Source organism: Podarcis liolepis (assembly GCF_965112155.1).
Source record: "Podarcis liolepis genome assembly, chromosome: 17".
Lineage (NCBI taxonomy): Eukaryota > Metazoa > Chordata > Lepidosauria > Squamata > Lacertidae > Podarcis > Podarcis liolepis.
This window is the reverse complement of record NC_139571.1, coordinates 12,534,607-12,540,875: the sequence shown is the minus strand read 5'-3', so window position 1 is coordinate 12,540,875 and position 6,269 is coordinate 12,534,607. Positions and strand designations below refer to the sequence as shown.

General features: G+C 41.9%; 1 long non-coding RNA gene across 2 annotated transcripts; it reads right to left on the bottom strand.

Annotated features, from left to right (window-relative positions):
• Window positions 1-363: 363 nt before the first annotated feature.
• Window positions 364-3,759, bottom strand: LOC310697138. Of its 2 annotated transcripts, none has more exons than XR_014520955.1 (3): window positions 3,097-3,759; window positions 1,624-1,715; window positions 364-480 (listed from the first exon to the last, which is right to left on the bottom strand). It is a non-coding gene; the product is annotated as an uncharacterized lncRNA (long non-coding RNA). The 2 variants fall into 2 exon arrangements; XR_014520956.1 differs by lacking the exon at window positions 3,097-3,759 and adding an exon at window positions 2,528-2,675.
• Window positions 3,760-6,269: the final 2,510 nt, after the last annotated feature.

Sequence of the window (6,269 nt, the reverse complement as noted above, 5' to 3'; positions counted from 1 at the left end):
CCTAGGCTACAGAATGTAATCAACCGGTAGTTGTAAATGCATTATTAAATAGATGCACAGAGTGTCAGTAACTATTAAAAATGCATCTATGAAACACAAGCAAATATAAACGAACTGGCACAGAAATACTAAGCCTGCAATTGTGTGAACTGCATCCTCTTCCAGACAGAAAATAGACCCATGAATTTTTAAAGGGCTGACAGCGTTTCCATGCTCTCTAGCATTTTATTTGCTGAGGAACAGATGTGGAAATATATTACTCACATATGTCCGTCCAGGAATCATGCACAAGCTCCAGATGTATTCCATCTCCACCCTCATGTCTTTTTGATGTCCAACACTGGGTATCAACAACATTGCTAGTACTAGTCATTTGGCTTTATTTAGAAGCTGGTCAAAGGCTGAACTGGATGTTATACAAGAGATGGCGTTTCCACCACTACATGTTTCATTCTTCTCTCTTCTTGGTTGTGCATATATCTAAATTGGATGGAAATTCATTTTTTCAGTTTGGAGTTTTGGGAATGAAATTTGTCATCTGTTTATTTCAAGAGACATTTGCACTCTGAACTGTGCCCTGATGTTTTTATCTATGTTTTACATTTATCTATGTTTTACATCCGTTAAATGCGTTGTAAACTTCATATAGGGAAATCCTGTTGGCGAAAAACGAGACTCCACAATGTCATCTGGTGTCACAGTGTATTAACACATATAAAGTGTTTTATCTTTACAAATGTAGCTGAGTCCAAGGACATGACTTATGCTAAAGTGAACATGGAAAACCCTCAATACAGCATGCTAAGCAGGAATATTTTCATGGAACTTTGAAGTGTCAGGCATAGCCCTACTGGCTTTAGCCCAAACGTAGCAGAGTTTTCCTGCACAGCGAGGAAGCTAGTTGCGGCGGTAATGACTAGTCAGCTAGACTCAGAATAACTATTTACAGGATTTATTAAAAGGAAAAATAAAACCAGCAGAGTTTCTGCATACAAATAAAAGCAAAATAAATCCTCTCTTTCTCTCTCTCTCATAACCATACACAGCACTTCTAACTCCTAACACACCTCAAACCAAACTGAGCTAGCAATCCCTTGATAACAGAGTTGAGTGCTGGTCGTTAACCAATCAGAGTGAGTAGTTTCTAGGTCAAGCAGACCTGGGCTTTCTGCCAAGAGTAAATTGACACCAGCTTGAGTTAATTGGTGAAGCTAGAATCTGCAAGTTTCCCACGAGAACCAATTAACAGAAACTGAACATATTTTTTGTTAGTTGATTGAATTTTATTACGTTTTGAGAAGGCTATGCCTTGGAAACTGAAATTTCTTTCTTTCTTTCTTTCTTTCTTTCTTTCTTTCTTTCTTTCTTTCTTTCTTTCTTTTATAGCCACCATTCTGCCCAAAAGATATCAGGGCGGCCAACACATCAATAAAAATATAATTAAAAACATTATACAACAGGCCCACAAATGTGGCCCTAATTTGTTTATTAAGTTTGAAAAATCACATTCTCTCAGCCAATGATTTCAAGGTTGCCAGGAGCAGTAACTTTCAGCCGTGGTAAACTTGGTAAATGTTTTAAAATTCCTTCTTTATAGTTAGATCATAGGGGAGACAAACATACCTCAGAAGGGAGGGCATTCTACAACCAGGGAACCAGCACTGAAAGGCTCTGACAAGAGTCAACGCCAAACTGGTATCACCACCGCCTGCCAACTGTAGGGTTTGAAATTCAGTGCAGAAATAAAGGGGGGGAAATACTTGAAAAAGAAGAAATCATATGATTTAGAAGCACACACATTCACATTCAACTCAGAATGCCTATTAAGTGGCTAAGCAAGTCAAGTAAGGTTAAAAATAAAGGTTGCAATCCCCCCCCCCCAAGCAGGCTGATGTGTATTTCATAGGATTGCCAACTTTTATGGGTTGATCGGGCAGCATTAGCAAGGGGTTCCCATGCCCTAGGGAAGGGGCATATTACAATATTGTTCTATTATTATCCCACAGGGGGGAGGTTTTTCTACACCAGCCAGAGGGATAGGGTTTGTTGCTTAAATGTTACAGTGCAAATGGGCCTCTCGTTGGAATGTCTAAGCTTGGGCAGATAGAGATAAAGAAATATAGGGATTTTTCCTGCTGTCATTTTGACTCTTTTCAAGCGTCTCTATTGCTCCGAGGATCTTATCAGATAAGAGGTTCATAAAGAATGTCCTTCACTATAATCACCCCAGCTGATTTCTGCAGGTTGCATAATTGTTAAATGCATAGGAGCAAGCCTTTCAAGTCAGTTGGCAAGCCTAGCCTTTAATGGCCGCAATGAAAAAGAGGAAATTTAACAGGTTAAAGCACACACAGCCACCCCCAAAATTCCCCTTCCCCTCATGCTTGCTTCTGAAGGCTCTTCTGTGCCTTCAGAAGCTTCCTGTCACAAATCCACCTACTGAATAAAAAACTATTTTTATTCATCTGCTGTGGGTTTTTTCCCTTTTTGTATCCTTTCAGGCCTAACTTCTAATCTCTGGGTCTACCTAAATTACGAGGCTGAGGCCTGGTCTATCAGATCGTTGCCTGGAAACCATTGCTTAGCAACAGCAGAATAAGCATGTCCATTGACTAACGTTCACCAGAAAAATAAATAAATCCCTTTTAAATAAAAGCTTCCGACGAGTTACACAACTGATGGGCAAAAGTAAATACTAGCTTTCCCCCTTTAACTACTACCTATTTCCCAAAATGCATGGTACGAAATGGATAACTTTCCCATAATCTTTTTCTCCCTGCACCTGTCAACATGCCCAAGTCTCTCATCAAATGTTAAACTCATTCCAAAGAAGCAATCTAACCCATGTGTGGCATATACCACCCACAAAGCTTCTTCCCCTACACTGCCAAGTTTCAAGCCAATCCATTAATTGATTGCAAACTTGTCATCTTATTTGTTTATTAAATTTATATTCTGCCATTCCTCTCAAAGGAAATCCAGAACCTTGTTCTCATTGGAATGCTGAGAAAGCAGTTCAGCCAACCCCATTAATAACAGGCCTACAAATGTGGCCCTAAGATGAGTTATTTAAATGGAATAAATACATCTCAGTACCTCTTCTCCCTCCTCCAGTTCTTGACCCAGAAAGCTGTCTAAAGACAAACGCCAGGGTGAGGTGAAGGGTTTCAGGGATGGCCAAGCACCACCCGGATTTGATCTTCTGCTGCAAGCAGGAGGGCGTAGCTATTGGACGACCATGTGAAAAATTGAGATGGCTGTCCCAAGATCGTCAATCTGGGCAGCTCAAAAACAGATTTCTTCTATGAGCGAAAGAAGTATGGCTTTCAGAAAAGGTGATCCCATCTCCACCATGGTACATTTGCTGGAGACTGCAAGGATTCTTTTTATAAAAAAGGACTACCATCTTACTGGAAAGCAGCTCATTTGTTCTTAGTCCTTAAAATTTGTTGCAGAAACTAGTATGTCAAACTCAATTTGGAGGTTGCTGTCTTCCTTGCCATTCCTCAGTGGTCCCTAATGTTACCAAGGGAGTTGAGCATTTTTATTGCATCTGTGTCTCAGAGGAAGGAGATTTACATTTCAGCCCCTGTGACTTCCAATCTACCCCTTAATATATAAGCAACCTAAATTTCTGTTGACTGAATCCTTTCACTTAGTGTTATGACTGTGCCTATATTTTCTCTGAAGTAAGCCAAGCCACAGCATCTTTGTGAATTATGCATCAATAAAGTTTTATAGTATTCTAAAAAAATAAAAATAAAATAAAATAAAGACAAACGCCAGCTCCCTCAGCCTGAAAGCGGAGGTGAATGCTGCACCCCATAGTCATCTTTGACTGGACTTAACTGTCCAGGGGTCCTTTACCTTTTACTTTTTCCATGCAGTGCATGCACAAGCGACATCTTAAGGAGTCCCACTGATTTACGTTGCCAGAAAAAAAAAGAAGAATTCATTAACAAACAAACTACAAACACGTTAGTCTACTTTTTTGGACTATAGAATCTCAGTCCCTTAGGTTATGTCATCTGGCATGGAAGAGTGGAAATGTTTTAATTCTAACAGAGTGCCATGAAGAGGAGAGGAGGATCATTTTTATTGAGGGAGATGTCCTCATTCTACTCCATAGGCTGTTAGGATGGAATGTCCTCATGGTCTGGGGTGCAAATTTTAGACCTCGAATGAATGGGTAGGATCATTTGCCAGCAAAGGGTACACCATATATAATGATTTCTGCAGGAGTGCCAGCTCCAGATCTCAAGTGTATGAGTTGAAGAAAAGCAGCTGGATTGCACCAATACATTGGAACTGAAGTTGATTATCTCATCATGCTTGGAATTTGATTAATATACAGGCAACTGCAACAGAGTGAGGTTTGGCTTAAAACACACGGACAATTATTAGCTGAATGCAGGTTTTTATGTAACTACAGTTAACAACAGTAATCTGCCATGCTAGAGCAAAAGCTACTTCTTTGTGTCTGTCGATGACTTCAGGTAGTCCTCCACAGAAGGCTAATAGAATCAGAGGGATTCCTGATGCTCCTATGGGAGCTGATGTCCTAGATGGCTTGTGGGCTACTTAGGTGACATGATTTCTCCCAAGCGCCTCTCACACGATGCAGATCCAGCTCAGCCAACTGGTTTTCCAGGAAATAGAGGGACAGTGATGGAAGCAGGGAGAGAGAGTTACTATAGAAGATATGAATTCTAGGAACACATCAGTTTATCCACACTTCCCCTTGTCCCACTGTTTTCCCCTGGGGAAAACCACTCTTTAGCATTCAATTGAAGGGAACTGCAATTCAGGTTTTCCCTTGGAAAAGAGCTGGGCAAGGGAAAACCACTCAAACCCATACCTAGAAAGCGTGGGCCAAGCAGGAAAACATTCAGACGCATGCTTTCTAGGCACAGCACAAGTGTCACGAACCCAGAGAAGGGCTCCTTATTGAGCCTACATGGTAGCAGAGATGATGACTGACACATCATCAGTATCATGTCATCTACAAGGTGCTGTTTAATGGAGTGGATCCTGCCAAATTACAGGATGCTGTCTTCAGAAGCTCCCTTGCACCTTCGGCGAGAAGAAGTATCAGCGCCTCTGAAGCCAGGAGAGACCATGGACCAGAAGCTCAAAAGTTTGCTTTTCGTCACCTTTCACACTCTGCTAGTGACTTCCTCCATAACCAGCAGGGTCAAGTCTGTTCTGCTCTGCATCCCCTCTCCCTCTACCTCCTCCATCAGTTTGTGAGTCTGTGTGCCTTAATGCCCCCCTCTCGCCACTCACTGCTTTTCCTTCTGCCTCCTTCCTTCCTTCCTTCCTTCTTTCCTTTCCCCCCTTCCTGCAACTTTCAACCACACTCTCTGTCTTTCTTTCCTCCCAGCCCTGCTGGGAGTCTGCTCACACTTCTAATAGCACTGCTGGTCAACTGGGGAGGGGGCCCCAGAGGGCTATGTCTGGAGACAGCCTTCCTGGCTTCCTTAGAGAGTGTTTTGAGCTTTGGATCAGTCCAAAGCACTCTGAATCGATTCAGATTCATGGAACCTGCTCAGGACTGATCCGGAGGTGTGATGACTTGCTTTGGACCAGATCCAAATCGTGCAGAATGAGCCCAGTTTGATTCTGGATTCAGCTGAATTGTTACGATTTTCCAAGGTTCATCCAGCTTTTGAACTCATTTCATACATGAGTCTGATCCTGTAGGTGGTGGTATTTGAATAGATGGGTTTAAAAATCATCAGGGCTACATGCACCCCAATCTACAGAGAAATTGTTTTCACTGCTGAGCAACTGTTTTAGTCAGGCCCCACCAGCTGAGCCTCCAGCTGCTTTACAGGGATTCTAAGGACACTGTCCAAATTGCATACAAGAAACTGCAGTGAAAAATGAAACCTGGAGACATGGGAGTGATGTAAGGGATTATATAATAGGCTTGGGAGAATCAGCTGGACAGTGCAACCATGTTTACAATTTTATGGTAAAACTACCGTTCATACTCGCTACAAGCCAGATCTCATTTTAAGAGATAGTCCTGGAATTTACAAGATTTGAATAAGTTGCATTTTGAAGAAGATTGCGGCTCCAGGCACAGTGAAGCTATGGGCGGTAGGGCCAAGGCATGGTGAATTAGTAATAAACACAGGACAACCACAGGCCACAACTTTATTGATTACAGATGTCAGTAGGTTTTGGTACAAGCGTTGGGTATGTATCTTGAATCAACCAGCCCGTCTGCTGGCTGATTATTTGGCAGGGTTAACCAAGGTTAA